We start from the raw sequence: 14,543 nt of genomic DNA on the forward strand, positions 1-14,543 counted from the left end.
ATAGAGATGTTCACCATTGAAAACTACTCCATCTCATGTGATGATCGGACATGGTTTAGTTGATATGGATCACATGGTCATTTAGATGACTCAAGGATGTCTATCTAAGTGGGAGTTCTTAAGCAATATGATTAATTGAACTTAATTTATCATGAACTTAGTCCTGATAGTATTTACATATCTATGTTGTAGATCAATACCTTGCGTTGTAGCTCCCCTATGTTTTTGATATGTTCCTAGAGAAAACTAAGTTGAAAGATGATAGTAGCAATGATGCGGACTGGGTCCGTGATCTGAGTATTATCCTCGTTGCTACACAGAAGAATTATGTCCTTGATGCACCGCTAGGTGACAGACCTATTGCAGGAGCAGATGCAGACGTTATGAACGTTTGACAAGCTCAGTATGATGACTACTTGATAGTTTAGTGCACCATGCTTTACGACTTAGAACCGGGACTTCAAAAATGTTTTGAACGCCTCAGAGCATATAAGATGTTCCAAGAGTTGAAATTGGTATTTCAGACGCATGCCCATGTCGAGAGGTATGAGACCTCTGACAAGTACTTTGCCTACAAGATGGAGGAGAATGGCTCAGCCAGTGAGCTTGTACTCAGAATGTCTGGGTAGTACAATCGCTTGAATCAAGTGGGAGTTAATCTTCCAGATAAGATAGTGTTTGACAGAGTTCTCTAGTCACTATCACCAAGCTACTAGAACTTCGTGATGAACTATAATATGCAAGGGATGACAAAAACGATTCTCGAGCTCTTCGCGATGCTGAAATTGGCGAAGGTAGAAATCAAGAAAAAGCATCAAGTGTTGATGGCTGACAAGACCACTAGTTTCAAGAAAAAGGGCAAAGGAAAAGAAAGGGAACTTCAAGAAGGATGACAAGCAAGTTTCCACTCCCATGAAGAATCCCAAAACTAGACCTAAGCCTGAAACTGAGTGCTTTTGCTGCAAAGGGAATGGTCACTGGAAGCGGAACTACCCCAAATACTTGGCGGATAAGAAGGATGGCAAAGTGAACAAAAGTATATTTGATATACATGTTATTGATGTGTACTTTACTGGTGTTCATAGTAACCCTAGGGTATTTGATACCGGTTGAGTTGCTAAGATTAGTAATTCAAAACAAGAGTTGCAAAATGAACAGAGACTAGTTAAGGGCGAGGTGACGATGTGTGTTGGAAGTAATTCCAAGGTTGATAAAATCACCATCGCACACTTCCTCTACCTTCGGGATTAGTGTTGGACCTAAATAAATGTTATTTGGTATTTGCGTTGAGCATGAATATGATTAGATCATGTTTATTGCGATACGGTTATTCATTTAAGTTAGAGAATAATTGTTGTTCTATTTACATGAATAAAACCTTCTATGGTCATACACCCAATGCAAATGGTTTATTGAATCTCGATCGTAGTGATACACATATTCATAATATTGATGCCAAAATATGCAAAGTTGATAATGATAGTGCAACATATTTGTGGCACTGCCGTTCAGGTCATATTGGTATAAAGCGCATGAAGAAACTCCATGCAGATGGGCTTTTGGAATCACTTGATTATGAATCATTTTATACTTGCGAACCATGCCTCATGGGCAAGATGACTAAAACTTCGTTCTCCGGAACAATGGAGTGAGCCAACTTATTGGAAATAATACATACCGATGTATGCGGTCCAATGAGTGTTGAGGCACGCGGCGGGTATCATTATTTTCTGACCTTCACAGATGATTTGAGCAGATATGGTATATCTACCTGATGAAACACAAGTCTGAAACATTTGAAAAGTTCGAAGAATTCCAGAGTGAAGTGGAGAATCGTCGTAACAAGAAAATAAAGTTTCTATGATCTGATCGCGGAGGCGAATATTTTTGTTACGAGTTTGGCCTTCATTTAAAACAATGTGGAATAGTTTCACAACTCACACCACCTGGAACACCATAGCGTAATGGTGTGTCCGAACGTTGTAACCGTACTTTGTTAGATATGGTGCGATCTATGATGTCTCTTACCGATTTATCACTATCGTTTTGGGGTTATGCATTGGAGACAGCTGCATTCACGTTAAATAGGGCACCGTCTAAATCCATTGAGACGACACCATATGAACTATGGTTTGGCAAGAAACCAAAGCTGACGTTTCTTAAAGTTTGGGGTTGCGATGCTTATGTGAAGAAGTTTCAAACTGATAAGCTCGAACCCAAATCGGAGAAGTGCGTCTTCATAGGATACCCAAAAGAAACTGTTGGGTACACCTTCTACCACAGACCTGAAGGCAAGATCTTTGTTGCTAAGAATGGATCCTTTCTAGAGAAGGAGTTTCTCTCGAAAGAAGTGAGTGAGAGGAAAGTAGAACTTTATGAGGTAATTGTACCTTCTCTCGAATTGGAAAGTAACTCATCAGATAAATTTGTTCTCATGATGCCTACACCAACTAGAGAGGAAGCTAATGATGATGATCATGAAAGTTCAGATCAAGTTACTACTGGACCTCGTAGGTTGAACAGAGCATGTTCCACACGAGAGTGGTATGGTAATCATGTTCTGGAAGTCATGTTACTAGACCATGACAAACCTATGAACTATGAAGAAGCTATGATGAGCTCAGATTCCGATAAATGGCTTGAGGCCATGAAATCTGAGATAGGATCCATGTATGAGAACAAAGTGTGGACTTTGGTGGACTTGCCCATGATCGGCAAGCCATTGAGAATAAATGGATCTTCAAGAGGAAGACGGACGCTGATGGTAGTTTTACTAACTACAAAGCTCGACTTGTCACAAAAGGTGTTCGACAAGTTCAATGTGTTGACTACGATGAGCTTTTCTTACTCGTAGCGGTGCTTAAGTTTGTCCAAATCATGTTAGCAATTGCCACATTTTATGAAATCTGGAAAACCGATGTCAAAACTGCATTCCTTAATGGATTTCATAAAAATGAATTGTATATGATGCAATTAGAAAGTTTGGTCGATCCTAAAGGGCCTAACAAAGTGTGCAAGCTCCAGCAATCCATTTATGGACTGGTGCAAGCATCTTAGAGTTGGAATATACGCTTTGATAGTGTGATCAAAGCATATGGTTTTATACAGACTTTCGGAGAAGCCTGTATTTACAAGAAAGTGAGTGTGAGCTCTGTAGCATTTCTAATATTATATGTGGATGACATATTATTGATTGGAAATGATATATAATTTCTGGATAGCATAAAAGGATACTTGAATAAGAGTTTTTCAATGAAAGACCTCGGTGAAGCTACTTATATATTGGGCATCAAGATCTATAGGGATAGATCGAGACGCTTAATAGGACTTTCACAAAGCACATACCTTGACAAGATTTAGAAGAAGTTCAAAATGGATCAGTCAAAGGAGTTCTTGCCTGTATTGTAAGGTGTGAAGTTCAGTAAGACTCAAAACCCGACCACGGCAGAAAATAGAGAGAGAGTGAAAGTCATTCTCTATGCCTCAGGCATAGGTTCTATAAAGTATGATATGTTGTGTACCAGACCTATTGTGTACCTTTCCATGAGTTTTGCAAGGGGATACGATAGTGATCCAGGAGTGGATCACTGGACAACGGTCAAAGTTATCCTTAGTTACCTAAAAAGAACTAAGGAAATATTTCTCGGTTATGGAGGTGATAAAGAGTTCGTCGTAAAGAGTTACGTCGATGCAAGATTTTACACCGATTCAGATGACTCTAAGTCTCAATCTGGATACATATTGAAAGTGGGAGCAATTAGCTATATAGCTCCATGCAGAGTATTGTAGACATAGAAAAATTGCAAAATACATACGGCTCTGAATGTGGCAGACCCGTTGACTAAACTTCTCTCACAAGCAAAACATGATCACACCTTAGTACAATTTGGGTGTTAAACACATAGTGATGTGAACTAGATTATTGACTCTCGTAAACCCTTTGGGTGTTAGTCACATGGCGATGTGAACTAATCACATAAAGATGTGAACTATTGGTGTTAAATCACATGACGATGTGAACTAGATTATTGACTCTAGTGCAAGCGCGAGACTGAAGGAAATATGCCCTAGAGGCAATAATAAAGTTGTTATTTATATTTCCTTATATCATGATAAATGTTTATTATTCATGCTGGAACTGTATTAATCGAAAACTTGATACATGTGTGAATACGTAGACAAAACACAGTGTCCCTAGTATGCCTCTACTAGACTAGCTCGTTAATCAAATATGGTTAAGTTTCCTAACCATGGACATGTGTTGTCATTTGATGAACAGGATCACATCATTAGGAGAATGATGTGATGGACAAGAGCCATCCGTTAGCTTAGCATAATGATCGTTTAAGTTTTATTGCTATTGCTTTCTTCATGACTTATACATATTCCTCTGACTATGAGATTATGCAACTCCTGGATACCAGAGGAATACCTTGTATGCTATCAAACGTCACAATGTAAAAGGGTGATTATAAAGATGCCCTACATGTATCTTTGAAGGTGTTTGTTGGGTTGGCATAGATCATGATTAGGATTTGTCACTCCGAGTATCAGAGAGGTATCTCTAGGCCCTCTCGGTAATGCACACCATGATAAGCCTTGCAAGCAATGTGACTAATGAGTTAGTTACAGGATGATGCATTACGAAACGAGTAAAGAGACTTGTCGATAACAAGATTGAACTAGGTATGAAGATACCGACGATCAAATCTCGGGCAAGTAACATACTGATGACAAAGGGAATAACGTATGTTGTCATTACGGTACGACCGATAAAGATCTTCGTAGAATATGTGGGAACTAATATGAGCATCTAGGTTCTGCTATTGGTTATGGACCGGAGAGGTGTCTCAGTCATGTCTACATAGTTCTCAAACCCGTAGGGTCTGCATGCTTAACGTTCGATGACGATTTTATATTATATGAGTTATGTGATTTGGTGACCCAATGTTGTTCGGAGTCCCGGATAAGATCACGGACATGACGAGGAGTCTTGAAATGGTTGAGAGGTAAAGATTCATATATTGGTCGATGGTATTCGGACACCGGAACTGTTCCGGGGGTACCAGGTGCGTATCGGGTCACTAGAAGGGGTTCTGGGCATCACCCCGGCAACTACATGGGCCTTAATGGTCCAAGAGGGGGACAGACCAGCCCCTAAGGGGCTGGTGCGCCCCTCCTATATGGGTTGGCCAAATTGGAATAGAGAAGGGGAAGGAGGAAAGGAAAAAGGGAATAGGATTCCCCCTCCCCTCTCTTCCCTTTCTACTCCAAATAGGAATAGGAAAGGGGGAGGCCGAATTGGGAGGACCCCAAGTAGGATTCCTCCTACTTGGGGCGCCCCCTTGGCTGCCTCTCCTCCCCTCCACATATACATACATACATAAACACTATTCTGATCACGGGATCAAAATAATATTCTGATCACAACCTGAACTTCCCGAGTAACGCGCCTGAAATTCCCTATGTATGAACCGTGCCTTCTATCGCGAGTTTTTCTGATCATTCGTGTTGTTTGTGATGTAAGTGTAATGTGGACACGTTTTTAGAATATAAATGCTTGTTTTTATTCGGAATCTAGCACGTTGGCGGATTTGCTCTCGGGGTCGTGATGAACTTGCGTCCGTTACAAGTTTAATGCATGTTGTGGATGTTGTCGAAGCTCTCGCACGATGGGGATTAGGTTTTGGTACGAGATTGGAGCACAAATTCTTGTTATTTCAAACAAATTTGAAATCGCCTGTGTTCTTCATCCGCCCGAGATGCAGCCTGTGCTTCTATTGATTTCTCGTTTTTCCTTAAAGTTTGCTGGCTGATTTGTGTACTTTAGTGAAATTCAAGGCTTACTAAGCCATAAATTCTAATCGGGGGGGGGGGGGGGTCCTTAAGGTTTGATTTCTAGCGATTTGATGTTGGCACTCCCGCGGGTTTTTGGACAGGTTATTTTTGCGGTTTTGAAATTTGCCCTCTGGTCATTTTAGTTGTCGAAAGGGAGTTGCCAGATTTCCAAAGGGGGTGCGGACATGTTGTAATCTTGTGCAGATGATTTTATGCTTCGGACGAATTCGTTTGTTCATTATTTTTAGATCATCTAATGGTCGTTGTACAAGCTGGACTTCTGCTTTGTCATACCCGAACTTCTTCTTTTCCTTCGTTGGATCCTGTCGGGGCTGGGGCGGCTCGGGATCGGGATCGGGGGAGGATCAGGTGGATCCTGTGGGTCAGTACGGGTTTTTGTGCTAGACTTCTACATTGTCATACCTGAACTTCTTCTTTTCTTTCGTTGCAAGATAATGCAGCATGCCCTTTGTATCAAAAACCATTACTAGATTTCTTCTGCAATTTGTTGTAGCTAGTGTGTAAGTGTGGAGCTGGACCACGGGCACATGCATCCTCTTTTCCCTTAGTCTATGTTTTGGTATAGTTTTCTGATCATTCACTATCTTCAGTAGGATCTGGACTTCTCTTTTTTATTAATGGTTGAACTTCTGGTTTTCTAGATTGCATTCCACATTTGCAAGGCGAAGGTGCATGGTGCTCTGTATTTTCTTTGTTTGGTTTTCTTTGTAATTTTAATTCTTCAGATGTTCTTTTTATACTTTTGTCTCGTGAGCAATCATGGGATTAGCACAAGTATGCATGCACTTTTTCCAGATCATCTAAGGGTCTTTTTAGAAGCTGGACTTCTATGTTATTCATATGTGAACTTCTGCTTTTCCTTCTTTTGCAAAGTAATAAAGCAAGTCCTTTGTATTTCTTTCTTTTTTATGTTACTTTTCATTCTTTGCATTCGTTTGGATTTTTTGACTAGTCCCATGAACAGCCATGGAATTGGGCGACGGGTATGCGTATTTTTTTATTTTTTCTACTATGTTTTTGTACTTATAATAGTTGTTGTTCTTCACTCAATAACTATCCTGAACTTCTGGGTGATAATCATTTTTAACATGTTAATTTGAGGTTTTACAAAACCCCAAACTTCTATATCTTCACTACTTGAACTTCTTAATTATATTTTTGTTTGTTATTTTTGGATTTAAATATTTGTAGACATTGAAATCGGCATTGCGCGTATTGACAAATGCGGTAGCGCGAGGCCGAGTAGGGGGGAGGGACCCCCCTCCCCTCCCCCTGCGAGACCGAGACAGGAACAAGCTGGAGCAGGTGACGACGCGGTGTGCCGCGCTGTCGCATGCGGAGGCGAGTCCGTCACAACCGTGACCCCACTATCTATCTTAGGGTTTTTAGGGTTTAGGGTGCGTGCGGTGGGGGTGGAAATAGAATAAACGCATTGCGTCCTGTCAAATCCTAGCGCGCAGCAATGCGGTAGCGCGAGGCCGAGTAGGGGGGAGGGGGGAGGGACCCCCCTCCCCTCCCCCTGCGAGGCCGAGACAGGAACGAGCCGGAGCAGGCGACGACGCGGGCCGCGCCGTCGCATGTGGAGGCGAGTCTATCACATCCGTTACCCCATTATCTATCTTAGGGTTTTTAGGGTTTAGGGTGCGTGTTTTAGTTAGATATGAACTTCATCTTTTTTTGTACTTGAACATCTTATTTTTGTTTCTTAGGGTTTATTTATTCTTATGCCTTTACTTCTTTTATTACAGTACTTGAACTTCTGTTCTTTATTTTTTGAACTTCTTTCTCTTGTTTTTTTAGGTGCATATTTATGTATGTATTTTTCTTCCTTTGGTAGTGTATTTTCCATCTATTTTTGGTTTTAAGGATATCAGCAGTGCTGTTGTGTGATCTTATCTCATTATAATAGATGCATTCAAATGGTGCATTCATTTATCTATAGATGTATTTACTTTTTTAGCTATTGGGGGGGGGTAAAACTGTAATTTCACCTGCGTTGCAAGTCCCACGACAGAGAGGCATTAAGTGACCATCTCCCTCGCCACCACCTGTCAGAAAACCTGAAAGTGCAACTATCACTAGGTGGTTTTGGTAATTCCTAACAACATATAGCTCATTGAGCTAATGCTATTTCAAGATTAATATCTCAGGAAAGCTCAATGATTGGCATGGCATGGATGAGAAAAGTGGACCCCTCAAAATGCTAAGGACAAAGGATTGGCTCAAGCTCAAAGCTCAAGACTCTACATTTTCTATTTTAGTGATCCAAGATCACATTGAGTCTATAGGAAAAGCCAATACTATCAAGGAGGGATGAGGTGTTGCTTAATGAGGTTCTTGCTCAAAATGCTTAGTGATATGCTCCAAAACCCTCAACTACTTTCTCACATCCACATATGACCTAAACCAAAAGTCAAACTCGGCCCCACCGATTCTTCCTATCTGGCGCCACCGAGTTTCAAATGTCATAGCCACTGCCACAAAACCTAGGCAAACCGGTCTCACCGATAGGGATCTCGGTCTCACCGAGATGGGGTTGTAATCTCTCTGTTTCCCTTTGTAACATTTCGGTCTCACTGAGATGAGCGATCGGTCTGTAGCGACCAGACCTCAAACAGTCTGATCTCTGTGCTCCGGTGTCATCCCTGGATTAGTAATGCTGACACCACACAGTACTCGAAGGATTTATAGCAGAGTAGCAATCACACACTTATTACATCGAGTGTCTCATAAGAGAACTTATTACAATAAGTATGGCTTAAGGCCATCTAATAACGATAACAGCGGAAGGCTTGGAAGATAAGTGAGTCCATCAACTCCAACGACATCACTGAGTATAGAACCACGACCTAAAAACTCCTTAATCATCGTCTGAAAAGTCTGCAACATTAACGTTGCAGCCCGAAAACGGGTCAGCACATGGAATATGCTGGCAAGGTAACACATAGAGAGTAATGGAATGAAACAGCTATACTACATGCATATTTGGCTGGTGGAAAGCTCTATGGTTACAGTTTTGCGTAAAGCCAATTTTTTCCTACTTCAAAGGAATAAAATTTAATTACTATCATGGTGGTTGTTAAACATTGAGAATGGTTGACAGCATTCTCAATCCCAATTAAGCATCATCATTAAACATAACCCAACAAAATTAATTTAGAGTAACATGTTGAGATTCACATGAAAATCCAAGTACTAGATACTCAAGATGTCCATAACCGGGGACATGGCTAACCATGATTAGTTTATTACACTCTGCAGAGGTTTGCGCACTTTTCCCCACAAGACTCGATCGCCTCCGTTTGGTTTCTCGCACTACACGGTGTTTGAGAAACGGATGACCGACATAGTCTTTCAGAAGCGCTAGCACCTTACGATCGGGTAGACCGTACCACCTACATCCCCTACATCTGCTAGTCTACCACTGTAAGAGTTCGCACGACTTAGTCAACTATGCTAGAGCCCATAATAGCTTGTGGCTGCACACGGAAGTTTCTAGTATGAATAGTCTCATGATCCCTTTGAGCCTGGGTGGCGGTCCAAAAGAAAACAGGCAAGTCCTGAAATACCCAGGTGCCTCAATCCACCCAGCTGTGTGTTTAAGTTGCCACCTTAGATAAACCATTAATTAACAATCTCACATCTATCATGGATTTCACTCACCCAATCCATGTCTACTAGCATAGCATGGCATAATAAGCAAACGTAGAAGTAACTCCCAAAGGTTTGAAAATAAACAGGTAATAGGTACTACCTCATCTACTTCCCATCCCACAATTTAATTAGATCCTAATCATGCAATGTGTGAGGATTGATCTAATGCAATAAAGCTGGGTAGTAGAAAAGGTATGATCAAAGTGTTACTTGCCTTGCTGATGATCCGCGAAACCTAACGATTCGAAGTAACAGGCGGCACACTCCGGGTATTCTATCGCAGACAAACAAACAAGCATACAATAATTACTCATCTAATGCATAGGTAAAACTCAAATAAGAGATCTAACCAGAAGGTTCGACTTAAGAACTCCGGTTGGCAAAAAGAATCAAATCGAATGAAGCAACGAAATCAAACTGCGAAAGAAAACAACTTCGTTCTACTAATCTGGATCTAGGGCAAATTTTACAGTAGCAAAAACTTGTTTAAATTGGTTAAACGGATAGAGGGTTTCGAGACGAATCCCTAGGCGCTTGAATCGCCTGATTCCGATAAACGAGCGAAAAGTTAAACTAAAACGAAAATCGGATCAGGAATCGTGATCAGAAAAATCGCGGATTTAATCCGAGAAAAAGAAAAACGACAAACGCCGAATTTTTTTTTCTCTTTTTTTCGGCACGGAAAACGAGGCGCGACGAACCTCGGCGGCGGAATCGTCGGCGGCGGCTCCGGCGGCGCGCGCGGATCGAGGCGGGGCTAGGGCGGCGCTATTTAAAGGCTGCCCCCGGGCGGTGTCCCGCTCGGGTACAGCCCGAAGTCGGTTCATTTTTTTAATTATTCCGCTCGGAAGAAAAATAAAAAGAAATACTAAACGGACTCCAAAAATTCTGAAATAAATTTTCACGGGCTTCTAAAATCAAGCCGCACAAGGTGAACATTTATTTGGGCCCTAAATGCAATTTTGAAAAACGCACATTTTTCCTAAATTCAAATAAAACACCGAAAAACTCTGAAATAAAATCTTATTTGAATTTTTTTATTAAATCCTCAATATTTCTTTATTTTGGGAAAGTCATTTTATTCCCTCTCTCATATTTTTGTAATAGAAATAATTGATGATAAAATAAATAAAATCAAATGATCCTATTCTCAAAATTTGAGAAAACTCAAATATGAAAATAACGAAATCCCCAACTCTCTCCGTGGGTCATTGAGTTGCGTAGAATTTCTAGGATCAACCAAAATGCAAAGTAAAATATGATATGCATGATGATCTAATGTATAACATTCCAAATTAAAAATTTGGGATGTTACACGGTCCCACCGAGATTGCAATGTAAACTCCCTGTTTTCCCTTCGTAACATTTTGGTCTCACCGAAATGAGCGATCGGTCCCACCGAGTTTACCTGACCAACTCTCTGGTTAGCTTATTACCAAAATCGGTCTCACCAAGTTTGTGTAATCGGTCTCACCGAGATTACGTTATGCCCTAACCCTAATCATATCGGTCCTACCGAGTTGCATGTTGGTCCCACCGAAAACCCTAACGGTCACTAGCTTTGCTGAATCGGTCCGACCGAGTTTAACCATTCGGTCCCACCGAGTTTGGCAAGTTGTGTGTAACGGTTAGATTTTGTGTGGAAGCTATATATACCCCTCCACCTCCTCTTCATTCGTGGAGAGAGCCATCAGAACAAACCTACACTTCCAACCCATATTTTCTGAGAGAGAACCACCTACACTTGTGTTGAGACCAAGATATTCCATTCCTACCATATGAATCTTGATCTCTAGCCTTCCCCAAGTTGCTTTCCACTCAAATCTTCTTTCCACCAAATCCATATCATGTGAGAGAGAGTTGAGTGTTGGGGAGACTATCATTTGAAGCACAAGAGCAAGGAGTTCATCATCAACACACCATTTGTTACTTCTTGGAGAGTGGTGTCTCCTAGATTGGCTAGGTGTCACTTGGGAGCCTCCGACAAGATTGTGGATTTGAACCAAGGAGTTTGTAAGGGCAAGGAGATCGCCTACTTCGTGAAGATCTACCACTAGTGAGTCAAGTCCTTCGTGGGCGATGGCCATGGTGGGATAGACAAGATTGCTTCTTCGTGGACCCTTCGTGGGTGGAGCCCTCCGTGGAATCGCACAACCGTTACCCTTCGTGGGTTGAAGTCTCCATCAACGTGGATGTACGATAGCACCACCTATCGGAACCACGACAAAAACATCCATGTCTCCAATTGCGTTTAAATCCTCCAAACCCTTCCCTTTACATTCTTGCAAGTTTCATGCTTTACTTTCCGTTGCTCATATACTCTTTGCATGCTTGCTTGAATTGTGTTAAGATTGCTTGACTTGTTCAAAGTTGCTAAAATCTACCAAGAACTAAAATTGGGAAAAGGCTAGATTTTTATTTGGTCAAGTAGTCTAATCACCCCCCCCCTCTAGACATACTTTCAATCCTACAAGTGGTATCAGAGCTTTGGTCTCCATTTGCTTTGATTTCCATAGCTTTTGGTGATCATAGCCTTGGTTTCACAACCTAGGAGAGTATGGCGTCTAGCGAGGGAAATTACCACCGTAGAGGTCCTTACTTTGATGGTACTAATTTTGCTAGATGGAAGCATAAGATGAAAATGCATATTCTTGGACATAACCCCGCCGTTTGGGCTATTGTGTGTGTTGGCTTGCAAGGTGATGAAAGGATCGATATGGTTGACTAGAGGGGGGGGTGAATAGGCAACTACCAATTTTTAACTTTTCTTTATCAAATTAAACTTTGCATCAAAGTAGGTTGTCTAGATGTGCAACTAGGTGAGCAACCTATATGATGCAATACCAACAAGCAAGCAAGCAAGCAAGCAAGATAAGTAACACTAAAGAGCTTGCACAAGTAAAGGTAAGAGATAACCAAGAGTGGATCCGGTGAAGACGAGGATGTGTTACCGATGTTCCTTCCCTTTGAGGGGAAGTACGTCTCCGTTGGAACGATGTGGAGGCACGATGCTCCCCAAGAAGCCACTAGGGCCACCGTATTCTCCTCACGCCCTCACACAATGCGAGATGTCGTGATTCCACTATTGGTGCCCTTGAAGGCGGTGACCGAACCTTTACAAACAAGGTTGGGGCAATCTCCACAGCTTAATCGGAGGCTCCCAACAAAACCACGAAGCTTCACCACAATGGACTATGGCTCCGTGGTGACCTCAACCGTCTAGGGTGCTCAAACACCCAAGAGTAACAAGATCCGCTAGGGATGAGTGGGGGAATCGAAAATCCCTTGGTGGAAGTGTAGATCGGGGCCTTCTCAACCACTCCCGAGCAAATCAACAAGTTTGATTGGCTAGAGAGATAGATCGGGTGAAGATGGAGCTTGGAGCATTTGATGGAGCTTGAGCAATAAATGGAGCTTGGGGGAGGAAGAGGTAGGTCAAAGGGAAGAAGGAGACCCCCTTTTATAGTGGGGGCAACAATCCCACCGTTGCCCCTCACCAACCAGCCCCGCGCAGGGCGGTACTACCACTAGAGGGGGCGGTACTACCGCTTGGTCAGCGGTACTGCCGCACCAGCCAGCGGCACTGCCGCGCAGAGGAGACTAGTAGGGAAAAGGACCCAACGCGGTACTACCGCGGTGGTAGGGGCGGTACTACCGCTCCCGGAACGGTACTACCGCCTCTACAACCGCAACTAGTGCCGCAAAACCCGACACGAGAAAAAGACCCCTCAAGTCGAGGCAGTAGGAGCCAGACAGCCCAGCGGTACTACGGCAGCGGGGTCACGGGCGGTACTACCGCTGTGGAGCGGTACTGCCGCTTGTGACCCTTCGGCCATACTACCGCTGGTAGTGCGGTACTACCACTGGGACACTGAAGAGAGAGAGAGAATCTCTCCAAAGAGGCTGAGGAAGAGGCGGTGGTGCTAGGCACCCCAGCGGTACTACTGCTGTGGAGACACGGGCGGTACTACCGATGTGGAGCGGTACTGCCGCTTGTGGCTCCTCAGCGGTACTACCGCTGGGTGGCGCAGTACTACCGCAGGGACCCAGACAGGACAAGGAAGAGAGGAGAGATCTCTTCAATGGAATGGAAAAGCTCGGAGGGTGAGAAGCTGATGTGTACGTGTTGATTCCACCCATGCAATACCCCAGCGGACCCCCTCTTGATAGTACGGTGCCCTCTACGCAACTAGTCCACCAAGAGAGAAAAGAAAGAGCTACACCGTCTTGAAGGACACTCCGAGGGGAAGAAAATGTCTTGTGCCAGGGGAGAATCTGTGAACAATTCAAAGCACAAGATTAGTCCGCAAACATGTTGTCATCAATCACCAAAACTACCTTGAGAGAGATATGCCGTAACAATCTCCCCCTTTTTGGTGGATTGATGACAACTAGGGATTTGCGCAAGGAAAAGAAATAAAAGTAAGAAAACTAAGAACTGCAAAATATAGACGGGCTCCCCCAGAATGTGTGCATCTACATAGAGGAGCAATCGGAAAGCAAGACACACACATCCGGATCAACACTCCCCCTATATTTTATAGTCCAACAATACTAAGCACAAGATATATGAGAGAAGAGTATAAAACAGGTCAAGCATGCAACTCATAATAAACTACAATACTGAATAGACATAAGTAATAAGGTAGCGATAGGGAGCATATGTCTCACACCATATGTCTAGAACTTAGGTCTCACGGGCACCAAACCAAACCAAACAAAGACACCGAGAGAACACACAAGAAAACACAAGACGACAAACACAAAGCACGACACAAATCCCTACACTCTCTCCCCCTTTGGCAGCGAGACACCAAAAAGGGAAAAGAGCGACGCTACAACTCCAGGTGATGGCAAGCTGAGGATCTCGAAACATCAAATCTCAGCGTGATCGTCTGCATCTCCGTCGTTGGTCGAAAACTGCTCGGCGTCGGAGTCGGTCCAAGGGCAGTGCTGATGAATCCACTCCTCTTCAGTGATCTGACCCTCAGAACCACTGACAACTGTCGCTCCCAACTGACGCATGAGCT

Source organism: Triticum urartu, chromosome 1 (genome assembly GCF_003073215.2).
Source record: "Triticum urartu cultivar G1812 chromosome 1, Tu2.1, whole genome shotgun sequence".
NCBI classification, from domain to species: Eukaryota; Viridiplantae; Streptophyta; class Magnoliopsida; order Poales; family Poaceae; genus Triticum; species Triticum urartu.